Here is a 15,380-nt window from a genome sequence, read left to right on the forward strand (position 1 = left end):
CGCGGGTCTTTTCCAAGAGTTCGCGTATTGTGAATACCTGGTCTATGGCGGGTTTGCCAGGTCTAAAGCCACACTGATAAAGCCCAATCAGTTCATTGATGGTGGGCTTCAGTCTTTCACACAATCCGCTCGATAAGACCTTGTAACCTATGCTTAGGAGGCTGATCCCGCGGTAGTTGGCGCAAAAGGCGAGGTGACTTTTCTTGTGGATTGGGCAGAGCACACTTAAATTCCAGTCGTCGGGCATGCGTTCATCTGACCATATTCTGCACAAGATTTGATGCATGCACCTTATCAACTCCTCGCCGCCGATATTGCTATTCAAATTAAAAAAATGTCGCTCAAAAAGGGGTCAAATGGTTAAAAATTAACATATCTGACTAATTTGGTTACTTTAAGATATAAAAATATCATACCCAGTACCCCGAAAAAAATTTCCCATTCCCCGATTGCCACTTAATCCGAAATTCCCTGCAAATAGGGGAATTTCCCGCGAGTTGACAAGTTGAAGGATGCAGCTGTGCAAATCACTTCGTACATGTCTTGGAAACCACAATTTGTGTGTGTTTTAGAGTTTTTTTAGTCACATGCCGAAATTGTAACATTTTTCCCCATTTTAATTGCAGGTATGTACACAGTATTTACTATGCTACTTGGGTTTATCACCCGCACTTAACCTACCTGGGACGCGTACAATATTACCTACAGTTGTACATAAATAAGTATGTATGAATGCATTTTGTTCACCCAATGTGCCGCTGCTACTTACATAAATATGTATAAATTGCCACTGAGAAAAACTACTTGAGAAATCCATATATGTAATACTTCTATATTGGTAGTAAGCTAACATCTCAATGTGTAAGCATTCCGAAATCAAAGCGAGACAGTCTAGTACCATTTTTGTCAATGTATTGTGTACTTGATTGCCATTTTTGTAAATGTGTCGTGTACATGTTTATTTATAAACGTATGTGTTCCTTTTCTTTCGTACGTGTTTATTGATTTATCTGTACTGTAGTGTTTTCGGACGGTACTAGCTCTTACTGCCAATATAGGAGTATTACATATATGGAGAAATCTTAACAAAAATAAACTATGAGACAATCAGACGGATACAGTTGTTTATTGTATCCAAAGTTGGTACCAAGTTGATAAGTTTTTATCATTTCTCATATTTTTATTTTTTATTTTTTCGAATACAAAGGATGTGATCATTCTTTTTCGCTTTATTCCGTATTCGAAAAATTATGTGTTTTAATGAACACATCGATTTGAATACATAATTTAGATTAAGATAATATTGTTAGCAATTTATTTGAGAAAAATAAAACATTTAGATTATTGTTTGTATTTTCGTTTTCGTTTTCGTCGTTTTCTATTTTAAATTTGCTACCCCAAAATAATTGATATCTAATAAAAGACCTCCTCGAGGTAAAATTTTCGAGTGACGAAAGCTGAACTAGAAACACAAAACTTATGATGTCAATTTCGTGACGAAAATTATACGCATTTTTTAACTGCCTTTGAAACGTACGGAAAATCTTTTTATTTATTCGGAACTGTAACATCATCATCACAAATTAAAGCTCCTGGATGCCCTAATTCATCCCGAATTAGGATTCTAAGAGAGGTCCCTACTATTCCGGCTCAAGCTCCAAAGATAAAATATAAAGTTCCAATATCTTTGTGATTTGTTGAAAATAGTCATTGTCGCGATTAAATGGCTGAATTTAGGCGATAGACTGTAAATCTATTCATAAGAATTAATTCTTTTTAATCAATTAGGCTTTATAGTCAATAATGATATTAGACTGCAATTCTAAAGGAGTAAAATAATTACTAAGGCTTAAAAGATTTAACTTATATTTATAACTTTGAAGGCTATTGGTTCTTTTAACTTAAAGCCTTTTTATAAATATTTAGAGAGTTAAATTTATTTGTAATTAAAAAATAAAAAAAATTAAAGAAATTAAAATTAATCTAAATGTTGAAATAAAAAAAAAAAATAATATACATTTAAATGAAAAATTATTTATTTGTATATTATTAATTCAATTATTTTCAGAATAATTTAATATAAATGCAGCAAAACATAAACTTGATTAAAGTTATTATAGTTATAATTGTTATTAAAATATATTCATTATTAACAATTAATAATTGAATAACTAATCATTTTGGTAAAAATCCAATAAATGGCGGAAGTCCATCTAAAGATAATAAATTAAAGAATAAACAAAATTTTAAAATTTTTGAATTAAAAACTTGATTAATATGATATATTTTAAAATTGTTGAATATAAAAATTAATCTAAAAGATAAAAATGAATATATGGAAAAATAAATTAATCAAGTTGATTCACTAGCTTGCATAGCAGTTAACATTCAACCTAAATGGTTAATTGAAGAGAAAGCTATTAATTTACGAAGAGAGGTTTGATTTAATCCTCCTAATGAGCCTATTACTGTTGAAAGAATAATTGCTAAATAAATAAAATTTCTTCAATTAGTGTAAGAAATTAATACAAGAGTAGCAATTTTTTGTCATGTTATTAAAATTAGTGCATTTATTCATGATAACCCTTCTATTACATTTGGAAATCAAAAATGGAATGGTGCTGCCCCACTTTTTAATAGTAAAGATGAATAAATAATTAAATTATTAAATATTAAATTATGTTGAATTGTTGGAAAATTATTTATGTATATTAGAATGATAGCAAACAATAATACAGCAGATGCAATTGCTTGTTTCAAAAAATACTTAAGGGAGGCTTCTGTTGATATTAAATTATTATCTCGTATTAGGGGGATAAAAGATAATAAATTAATTTCTAAACCTATTTCAAGCACTTAACCAAGAATTAGACGAGATGGTAATTATTGTTCCTACTTTTAAAATTAAAAAAAATATAATTTTAGCAGTATTATTAAAAATTAAAAAGAAAAGGATTATAAACCTTTATAAATGGGGTATGAACCCAGTAGCTTAATTAGCTTATCTATATCTATACTAATTATATAAAGAGAAGTCCCTTTTTTTTGTAACAGGTAATCTCGCGAACGGCTGGTCCGATTTTCATGAAATTTTGTATACAAATAGCTTTCGGTAACCAGCATGTTTTAGGCTAAAAAAATTTTACTTTTTTTCGGGTAGGTGGACCAGGGACCGGTCTATTCGAAAAAAGCTTATTATGGTCCGATTTGCTTAAAATTTAGTACGTAAGTAGCTTTTTAGCATATATTAGCATATATGACCCATTTTTTCCGGGAAGTGGTCCAGGGACCGATCTATTAGAAGCAATCGAATTTACGGTCCGATTTGCTTAAAATTCGGTGCGCAGGTAGCTTTTTAGCATGTATTAGCATATATGATCAATTTTTTCGGAGAAGTGGACCAGGGACCGATCTATTCCAAAAAATCGCATTTATGATCCGATTTGCTTAAAATTCGGTACGTAAGTAGTTTTTTAGCATATATTAGGATATGTGGTCCATTTTTCCGAGAAGTGGACCAGGGACTGATCTATTCGAAAAAATCGTACTTACGTTCCGATTTGCTTAAAATTCGGTACGTAGGAAGCTTTTTAGCATATATGATCCACTTTGTCCGAGAAGTGGACCAGGGACCGATCTGTTCGAAGTAATCGTATTTATGGTCCGATTTGCCTAAAATTCGTATATATATATAATTTATTTCGCTTTGCGAATAACCGTGCTATGAAATGCCGCACAACTGGAGAATTTCAAGAACGGATATAACACTTTCCTAAGGTTATTTAAAGCGGAAAATGACCACCAAACCTTAATCTTAGCAGACAAATGTGCCAATGAAAATCGTAAACGTGAATTGTTGGTGAAAATGTTGGACCAAAAAGTTTCAATAAAATATATAAAAATTTTGGGCGGGACGAAGTTCGCCGGGTCTGCTAGTCTTTTTATATTTTAGTGTATGATGCACAAAAGTTTTTGATACTTTTAGAAATAGTTTAATTCTATTAAATATAAATTTGTAATGAATGTAATGTTATTACATTATTTACCCTATCAAGGTAACCCTTTTCGTCAGGCAATTCATTGAAAGAAAATAACTTATTTCATTTCAAAAAGATAATTTTTCATGTTCTTTTTTATTTAATATAAATTTTAATGTTGTAAATATAATTTTGTATCCTATATTATAATATAATATAGTGTATAAAAAAGATAAATTTTATAACAAAATTTAAGTAAATAGTAGATAACTAAATATACCAATATATCCATTTCCGAGAGTTAAAAGATCAATACGTTAGCTTAATTAGTAGATGATAATAAAAGGGTGGCCTTAACATACATCTATACAAATGTTGAACGTCAGATTATCTTATCTACTAATAAATATAACAGAATGTTTATAGATCTATGAATCTTAGGGTTTGTTTATTAGAATATAGATACTTATTAATTAATTAAATATTTATATACATATATATATAATATAGAAACGGAATATATATATTATATATTAATAAATTAAATATTTATATGTATATATATAATATATATAAAAGTTATTTCCCAATAAAATATATATTAATATGTCGTTATCAGTATATTTAGTATTTATAAAAATAATATTTATTAAATATACATGCAGGTATGTCTACTAATTATTAAATATAAATAAAACCCTCTTAATTTCTATATATTTATTAATTTATAATATATTTATTTATATATAGAAATATTTTGTATAAGATATTTATATATTTAAACAATTAAATATTTATATTTATATATATAAATATAAATATATTTATATTTATATATATATATATATATATAAATATAAAAATTAAAAATTTATATTTTAATATTAAAAAAAAATCAATTAATATTAATCTATAAATTTAATAAAATTTTTTAAAATGTTATTAATCGATAAATTTAATAAAATTTAAAAAAAATAAATTTTGATTAATATTAATCTATAAATTTAATAATTTTTTTTTTAAAATAAATTTTATAAATTTAATAAATTAAAGTAATTATTTTTATTAAATTTATGAAATTAGTTATTTAATTACTAATAAATTTTATTTAAATGTAAATCAATTTTTATAAAATATTATTAAAATTTTATTATTTAAATAAAAAATATTGTAGATTATAATTTGTTATTATTTATTTATTAATAAATATAAATAAAATTAAAATTTATCTTTAAAAAAGATAATTTTTCATTTTGTTTTTATTAGTATAAATAAATATGATAGGGGGTCTGTTTATTTATAGGGAGGAAATACGAATTGATTTTATTTAAATAAAAATTAATTTTTTTACAATATTATTAAAGTTTTATTATTTAAATAATAATATATTTAAAAATATAATTTATTATTAGTTATTTTATATATAAATATAAATAAATAAACAATTTTTTTTTTTTAAAGATAATTTTTTATTTTGTTTTTATTAGTATAAATAAATATGAAAGGGGGTATGTTTATTTGTAGGGAGGAAATACTAATTGATTTTATTTAAATAAAAATTAATTTTTATACAATATTATTTAAGTTTTATTATTTAGATAATAATATATTTAAAAATATAATTTATTATTAGTTATTTTATAAATAAATAAAAAAAAAAAAGTTTTTTTAAAAAGCTAATTTTTTATTTTGTTTATATAAGTATAAATAAATATGAGAGGGGATCTGTTTATTTGTAGGGAGGAAATACTAATTGATTTTATTTAAATAAAAATTGATTTTTATACAGTATTACTTAAATCTTATTATTATTAATATTAATTGAATCTATAAAATTTTATATTTAAATTAATTCTATATAATATTAAAGTTTTATTTTAGCTTAAAATTTTATTATTGATTTATTTTATATGTAAGTTTTTGCATGAATTTTTATTTATTTAAATAATAAATAAATTTTATTATAGTCTCAGTAATTAGTTTTATTAATCAAAGAAATTTGTAAATAGTAATTTCATACAGTATTGGCTAAATTTGTGCCAGCAGCCGCGGTTATACAAATAATACAAATAAAATTAGTTCAGTGTAAGTTAAATTTTATATAAATGAAATAATTGTAAATTTATTAGGTGAAATTTTAAATTTATAAATTTTTATTTTAGGTAAATTAAAGCCTATAAATTTTGTAAATAAACTAGGATTAGATACCCTATTATTTAAAATGTAAATATAAACACTAAGGTAGTATTAGTTATGTTCTTGAAACTTAAAAAATTTGGCGGTATTTTAATATATTCAGAGGAACCTGTTCTGTAATTGATAATCCACACCTTACTTAAATTTGTTTTTCAGTTTATATACCGTCGTTATAAGAATATTTCATAAGAATAATAATTTTCTATAATTTTTATTAAAATTTATATCAGATCAAGGTGTAGCTTATATTTAAGTAGAAATGGGTTACAATAAAATTATTTAAGTGAATTTAAATTTGAAATATTTAATGAAAATGGATTTGACAGTAAAATTTTATAGATTAAAAATTTGATTTTAGCTTTAAAATATGCACTCTTATTTTTAAGATATCGCTCTTATTTTTAAGATAAGATAAGTCGTAACATAGTAGATGTACCGGAAGGTGTCGATTTTATAAGAGTTAATTATTTATTAAAGTTAATGTGTCAAAATTATTTTAAATAAATAATTAGAAATGAAATGTTATTCGTCTATAAAGGTATCTAGTTTTTTTAGAAATTAATTTAATTTACAAGTTTTTAATTTTTTGTTTATTTATTAAAATAAAAAAATTATTAATTTGAATATTTTAAGGGATAAGCTTTAAAATAAATTATTAAGAATTAGTAATTTTAATATAAAATGTATGAATAGAATTCTCCATCATTTGTTATAAATTATTTTACAATTTTTATTATTTACCATTATTTTAAGTTTTTATAAAAATGTTTCCATAAATTTTTTATGAAAATTAATAATGATAAAAGTAGTATATTTTATATTGTATATATAATTTTATTTGACAAGTTTATATAAAGAACTCGGCAAATTTATATACTCGCCTGTTTGACAAAAACATGTCTGTTTGAGTTATTTTTAAAGTCTGACCTGCCCACTGAATAATTTTGAATGGCCGCAGTATTTTAACTGTGCAAAGGTAGCATAATCATTAGTTTTTTAATTGGAGGCTGGTATGAATGGTTGGACGAAGTATAATCTGTTTCATATAAATTTATTATAGAATTTTATATTTTAGTTAAAAAGCTAAAATTTAATTAAAAGACGAGAAGACCCTATAAATCTTTATATTTAATATTATTTTAATTTTTTTTTGATATATTTTATTTTAATATTATGAATTATTTTGTTGGGGTGATGTTAAAATTTAATGAACTTTTAATTATTAAAAATCATTAATTTATGATTTATTGATCCGTTAATAACGATTATAAGATTAAGTTACTTTAGGTATAACAGCGTAATTTTTTTGGAGAGTTCTTATCGATAAAAAATTTGACGACCTCGATGTTGGATTAAGATATATTTTTAGGTGTAGTCGCTTAAATATTAAGTCTGTTCGACTTTTAAATTCTTACATGATCTGAGTTCAGACCGGCGTAAGCCAGGTTGGTTTCTATCTTTAATTTATTATCATATCTTAGTACGAAAGGACCAGGTATTAGAATAATTATATTATAATTAAAGAATATAATTAATTGTACTGTTTTGGCAAATTAGTGCAATAAATTTAGAATTTATTTATGTAATATTTATTACAAATAGTATTGTTTTTTTTAAATTTATTTTATCTTTAATTCGTAGATTAATTTTGGTAATTTGTGTTTTAGTTAGAGTTGCTTTTTTACCTCTTTTAGAAGTGTTAGGTTACATTCAAATTCGAAAAGGACCTAATAAAGTTGGACTTATAGGAATTCCTCAACCTATATGTGATGCAATTAAGTTATTTACTAAAGAAGAAACTTACCCTCTTTTATCAAATTATTTATCTTATTATTTTTCCCCTATTTTTTCTTTATTTATTTCTTTAATTGGTTGAATGTTTATTCCTTTATTTGTTAAATTATTTTCTTTTAATTTAGGGTTACTATTTTTTTTGTGTTGTACTAGTTTAGGTGTTTATACAGTTATAATTGCTGGTTGGTCTTCTAATTCTAATTATGCTTTATTAGGAGGATTACATTTGATTTGGTATTATTTTATTTCCTATTAGTTTAGTTTGATTTTGTATTTGTTTAGCTGAAACTAATCGTACTCCTTTTGATTTTGCTGAAGGTGAATCTGAATTAGTTTTTGGGTTTAATGTTGAATACAGAAGTGGTGGATTTGCTTTAATTTTTATAGCTGAATATGCTAGAATTTTATTTATAAGAATATTATTTTGTGTAATTTTTTTTGGCTGTGATTTATTTAATTTTTTATTTTATATTAACTCAGATATGCCGACGAGCTTGCTAGAGCAACAATCCCCTTAGTTTTCTTAACTTAAGTTAAGCTGACACAAAGTAGTGCAGTAGTGCAGTGAAGAGAGATTAAAAATATATATATTTTATCGCGAGTTTATAGGCCGTACTACATGTAGTACGCTCGGCATATATGTATGCATGTACTTAAGTAAAAAATACATATTTCTTGTAATTTTATTCAAATCATTTATTATCCAGAAACCTTCGTGTACTTCAGTAAAGAAAAAAAATTAATACTAAAAAATTATTTGGTGGTGTGGCTTCCGTTTCAATTAGATCGTGCCTTATATATACGGTGACCATATTTATGGTAGCGCAATACTGGACAAAACATAATTTTGCCCATTTTTCCACAAAAGCTAGGGGGTTTTAAAACCTTTTTCAATGACCCCAGATTTATTAGCTCTGAAACAGCATATTTACTTGGCATATATTTTTCGATATTTTGTGAAAGCAGCACATAAATATTCAGTTGCAACATCACACATTTATAGAATATTTTTTTCATTAAACTTTGTAATTTATGCTACATTTGTTACAAACATTCCTAGGCAGCGAAACGTGATAAAAATATCCGACTACTTTTGAAGCACGAGTGGTATTTAAAGGATTATTTTCAGACTCCGATTTCGGCCAAGCACAATGCAGTGAATAGCATCCAGAACGAGCTATATTGCAAAGCCTACCTTCAAAGGGTTCCAATTCCCTTCCATCTGTGTGAGTTCTTTACTTTTCAGCAACACGTTTTTTGCGTAGTTTCGCCTAATGAATATATTCTCGCTTCACCAAATTTGAAAATTGCCTCCACACCACGGCACATTGGACAAGTAATAGTATCCGAGAATCCATTCATGTACGTAAACAAGGTTTGAAATTTTAGAGTAAAATGTATACCAAAATGACAATTTAAAGATGAAATTCTTGACAAAAGTAAAATCAGCTGCTCTGCTGCTGCTAGCTGTTTGCTTTGCTTCACACAGGATATTCAACGTGAAATGCGATGAAAAATCCTTTGTAAAGCTAAATACTAGTGAAACAACAATCATTAGTTTTTCTACGCAAAATTATAACTTCAGAGACCATATACATACATATGTCGTCACTAGACACGAATAAAGGCGTGTTAGAGTTCCGACGGCGAAAAAAGACGCGTAATCAAAGTCTTATACTTGGCCATCATTCCAAAATCTGTTTAGGGAATTTACATACTGTTACACCTGCAAAAATATTTGACCGCAAAAATAAGTTTACGCGTCCTTCTTCACCGTCAAATATTTTAACGCGTTTTTCTTCGCCGTCAACTATGTCAAGAGTCTTTTTTTTGCTGACTTTTTTTTATGCGCCTTTTTTCGCGGTCAACTTTTGAGCTCGCGCCTTTTTTCGTATCTAGAAACGATGTGTTCCTAGATTCGAATCACAGGCGTCCAGACTTAAAAATAAAAACTGGTTCATAGGCATGTCTTTTTATGAGCTGTTAAGGCGCCAAGATACCGAATACGGGACATTAAAAGAAATACAGAACATGTGGCGTCCCGTATAAAATAAATAAATTACCGGGACAATGGGTCAAAAAAGAGGACTTTACCGTATAATACAGGACGGATGGTCACTGTACTTATATATCTCACTGACGCCATATCGAATTTGCGTTTCTTCGCCGGTGGCAATAACGCAAGTGTCTTCACAGAATCAGAAGAATAAGCATTTCGAAATAGCTCAGCCTCACCATTTAATAAGGGAGGTAAATTGTCAAAATTTACTTCTTCATCGCCTGCACTATTTTCATCTGTTACACAGTTATTAGCGTCATCAGCGGACACAATCGCAATGTTGTAATTTTTCCTCGAAACCTCTTCGTCACTTTCTTCTAAGGCAGATATTAGGTTTGTTCCCCCCCTAAACTTCATTCTGGCTACGCCGATGGCTGACAGTTTGAACTTTGCTCGAGTTTTTCTACAAGTAGCTTGTGGAACAAACCAATTGTCTTATTTAATGTTAAATTGCTGCAAAAAAAAATTTTTTTTAAACATATTTTTCACTATGTAAATGCCGAACGTACTACATGTACTACGCCAGTAAATACGCCAATTAAAATCACATATAATTTGCTTTTTAACATGTACTTTAGATGCAGACACGTTTTTACAACTATTTTTTTTAATAAAAAAAACACAAAAATGCAACAACAATAAAAATGCTTATACAATTTTTTCTTACCGACCACGTGACATCTTCACACTTTTGCTAACTTCACACAACTGATATATTTGATAGAAAAAAAAGAGCAAGGGAATTGCATCAGCTGAAACTTATCCATGCAAATTTTGTTGACCGTTATTTTCTGTATCACAACAAAAAATCGCTTAGCAAATTTAAGGAACAGTTATAGCAAAACTCTGAAAATAACATGTGTACTACATGTAGTACGGTCGGCATATCTGGGTTAAGTTAACTATTATTTCATTTGTATTTATTTCAGTTCGTGGAACTTAACCTCGATTTCGTTATGATAAATTAATATATTTAGCTTGAAAATGTTTTTTACCTTTTTCATTGAATTATTTATTATTTTTTATTGGTTTTAAATTATTACTAATTTATTTAATGTGGTTAATTTAATTTAGGAAAGTTAATAGAAAATATAATTTCTATCTTATATTTTCAAAACATATGCTTATTATCAAGCTCATTAACTTATTAAATTTAATTAATTAAGTTATCTCATCATTTATTAATTAGTGGATTAATAATATAATATAAAAAATAAATTACTGTTAAAATTTGTCCTACTAATACATATGGATCTTCTACAGGTCGTGCTCCAATTCAGGTTAATAGAATGACTGTTACTACTATAGTTCAAAATAAAATTTTGTTAATAGGATAAAATTGAATACCCCGAAATTTACTTAAATGATAAAATGGTAGAATTGCTAAAATTGCAATTGATAAAACTAATGCAATTACTCCCCCTAATTTATTAGGAATTGAACGAAGAATTGCATAAGCAAATAAGAAATATCATTCTGGTTGAATATGAACTGGAGTAACTAATGGATTAGCTGGAATGAAATTATCTGGGTCACCTAATAAGTATGGATTAATTAGTGTTAAACTAATTAGACTTATAATTATTACAATAAATCCTTCAATGTCCTTATAATAAGGATGAAATGGAATTTTATCAATATTAGAATTTAATCCAATTGGATTATTTGAACCTGTTTTATGAAGGAATAATAAATGAATTAAAGTTATAGCTAATACAATAAAGGGTTCACCTGGCGCAGGGCCAGCGCCAGGTGAACCCTTGGTCAACAAGGGCGAGGCGACCAGCCGCAAAACAAAGAAGATGGTGAGAAAAAAGAAGAGTCTCGCCAAACTAATCATTAAGCCAGCTGAAGGCAAAACCTATGCAGAGGTGCTGGGAACGATACATGGTAAGCTCCAACCTGAGAAGACGGACACCGTAACTCGATCTGTTCGGAAAACCCGCGAAGGCGGCGTGCTCATCGAAATGGAGCGCTGTGGCGACCACTCAGCATTTAAGGAAATTGTGTGCACTGCCATTGGCCAGCTTGGAGACGCCCTTATTCTCACTAGACGTTTACGTCTAGAAGTTCTGGGCATGGACTGCCTAACCACGGCCTCAGAAGTGGAGAAAGCTATACGTGGAGAGTTAGGAGACAAGATGAATGGCCAACTGCGCGTCTCTCTCCTCGCTGTAAACTTGCGAGAACAAAGAATGGCTGTGGTGGAAATCGACGAACTGCCAGGCCGGACTCTTATTGAAAAGGGGAAGTTGCGAGTAGGTTGGATTATCTGCCGCGTCCGAGAGCGCGCGGATGTCCAAAGGTGTTTCCGCTGTCTGGGGTATGGCCACAAAAAGGCGGCATGCAAAGGCCCAGACAGAAGCAGTTCATGCCGGAAATGTGGTCAGCAAGGCCACAAAGCCTCTGCATGTAAAGAAAGCCCAAGTTGCTACCTGTGCTCGGCAGGAGATGGACAGCAAAATGCCAATCACCTGCCCGGGTCGGGAGCGTGCAAGGCCTTCAGGGATGCCCTTTCTGAGGATAAGACAAAGCTTGGGAGAATATGATTAAATTTATACAAGGCAATATGAACAGGAGTAGGGTAGCTGATGACCTGCTGGACCAATTGGTTCTTGAACAAAGAGCAGACGCTGTCATCATCAGTGAACCCTATAGAACAAAGGAAACCTGGCATGTTGACCAATCAGGCTCGGCCGCGATATGGATTGCTAACCCCAACCATCGCGCAGAGAGCAGCGGGACGCTGCTACGTCTGGGTTAAAATGGCGCAAATCACTCTGGTGAGCTGCTACCTGTCTCCAAACGACACAGTCCCTGTCTTCAGGGAAAAGCTCGAAGACCTTGAAGACGAATTGCGCGATATAACCGGCCACATAATTGTTGCTGGAGATTTCAACGCAAGAGGCGTGGAATGGGGTATACCCCAAACAAACACCAGGGGAAGACTGGTCCTTGAAATGGCAGCCCGCATTGGCCTGACCATCCTCAACACCGGAACGACCCCTACATATCGAAGGCCGGGTTTTGGACACTCTATCCCTGACATAACCCTGGTCTTAGAAAGCCTTCTTCGAAGGTCTGACGGATGGAGAGTGATGGAAGACCTGAGTGGTAGCGACCACAACTACATCACCTTCCAAGTCACTGACATAACGCGAGGGCAAACACGTAGTATCCCTCGCAGGAAACCAGGATGGAACCCGTCTAGGGTCGATGTTCGCAAGTTCTATACGTCACTCCTAGCAGATTCCCAAGGTCTTTCACCCACAACGGGAGAGATCCACAACAGGGAGTCTTGTACTAAGCTGGTCGAAGAAACTATGCGCTGCATTCACCGGGCATGCAAAGCCTCAATGCCACAGAGGAGAGCATGGTCAGGTAAAAAGCAGGTATACTGGTGGAATGACCGAATTGCTGAGCTGCGAAGGGCCTGCCATAGAATGCGGAGACTCGCAACGCGCGCTCGTGGTAGACCTGAGGCGCTGACCAGAGCAGCAGCCTACAACAGCGCTAAGAAAGCACTTGGGGCCGAGATACAGAAGAGTAAATGGAACTGCTGGAAAGCGCTATGTGATGAAGTGGATCGCGATCCCTGGGCCCAGGGATACAAATAGTGATGAAAAAGTTCCATACATCATCGCAAGTGATGGATGAGGCCCGAGTTAAGAATATAGTGGATGCGCTATTACCCATACACCCACTAAGAGCCGATACAGTGTTCGTCGAGGAGCAAGCCGAGGCACCACTGTTTTCGACAGACGAGCTGAAGCTAGCCCTGCGGAGCATGAAAGCCGGCAAGGCTCCAGGCCCAGATGGCATACCAGCGGAGGCAATCAGGTTAGCAGCGGAAATGAGCCCTGATCTTCTGCTTAACATGTACAACAGCTGCCTTAGGGCCCGGGTCTTCCCAAGCCAATGGAAGAAGGCGAGACTGGTGCTTATACCCAAGGGCAAAGGGGACCCAAACTCTCCTTCATCCTTCCGGACACTCTGCATGCTAGACACAGCAGGCAAAACGATGGAGAGTCTGCTCAAAAAACTCTTGACGTCAGCCATAGAAAGCGAGGGAGGCCTTTCACCCCGACAACATGGCTTCAGGAAACGACACTCAACTATAGGAGCAATTGGCGAAGTAGTCGAGGCGGTACATAAGGCCGAAGAAGCCTGCCACCAGGCGTGGCCAATAGTGCTGCTAGTCACACTGGACGTCAAGAACGCCTTCAAATCGGCAAGATGGGAAGACATGCTGGAGGTCTTGGAACGGTCATTCAAGGTTCCAACATACTTGCTAGATATGATCCGGGACTACCTCAGAGACCGTTGGCTTTTTTACGATACAACACAAGGTCAGAGAAAGAGACGTATAACCGGCGGAGCGGCACAGGGGTCTGTACTTGGCCCGGACCTCTGAACGCCACGTCTGTTGCGCTCGGAAATGCCGGAGAGCGCCTTCCTTGTCGCCTTCGCGGACGACGTGGCCGCCGTCATAACAGCAAGAAATGTCCAGCTAGCACAGCTCAAGCTAAACCAGGTCATGCGCAACGTCAGTGGATGGATGAGCGATAACGGTCTGCAATTGGCTACAGCTAAAACGGAGATCGTACTCCTCACCAGGAAACGGATCCCAACAATTATAAATATGATGGTCGGACCTCAACTCGTGATGACTTCTAGGTCTACAAAATACCTAGGGGTGAAGCTTGACAGCAAACTCACATTCTGGGAACACATGGAGTATGTGAAAAAGCTGCGCAGAGCACGGCGGCTCTAAGCCGGCTGATGGCGAACGTGGGCGGCCCGAAGCCATGCCGCAGGAAGCTTCTGATGACAGCGGTCCAATCGGTGCTCCTGTACGGGGCAGAAATATGGGCTAACGCATTGAAAGTCAAAAAATACCGGATTCAAATGTCTTCGGTCCAGCGCAGAGGGGCATTACGCATTGCTTCTGCATACCGTACAGTGTCCACGGACGCGGTTCTGGTTATTTCTGGCGTCATGCCAATTGAGCTACTTGCTTACGAGCGAAAAGAGATTTACAATCTCAGTGCCGAGATAGGTCGAGCAGCTGCCGCGGCAAGGGCGCGCGAGCAACTGATCCAGCAGTGGCAACAAAACTGGAATGCGAGCACAAAAGGTCGATGGATGCACTCCCTGATAGCCGTCCTTCAAACATGGCTGAACAGACCACATGGGGAAGTCGATTTCTACCTGACGCAATTCCTCACCGGTCATGGTTACTTCCGAGAATATCTTGATAGAATGGGAAGTGTGGACTCACCGTTCTGTCACTACTGTTGAAACGTCGAAGATAACGTGTACCACACATTCTTCACCTGCGAACACTTCTTGAT

The 15,380-nt window shown here is 32.4% G+C and overlaps 1 pseudogene; it reads right to left on the bottom strand.

Moving 5' to 3' along the window:
• Positions 1-1,964: 1,964 nt before the first annotated feature.
• On the bottom strand, positions 1,965-10,707 carry LOC118756439 (annotated as a pseudogene).
• Between the last annotated feature and the right edge of the window lie 4,673 nt (positions 10,708-15,380).

Source organism: Rhagoletis pomonella, unplaced genomic scaffold, assembly GCF_013731165.1.
Source record: "Rhagoletis pomonella isolate Grant_MI unplaced genomic scaffold, Rhpom_1.0 Rhpom_scaffold_00002, whole genome shotgun sequence".
Lineage (NCBI taxonomy): Eukaryota > Metazoa > Arthropoda > Insecta > Diptera > Tephritidae > Rhagoletis > Rhagoletis pomonella.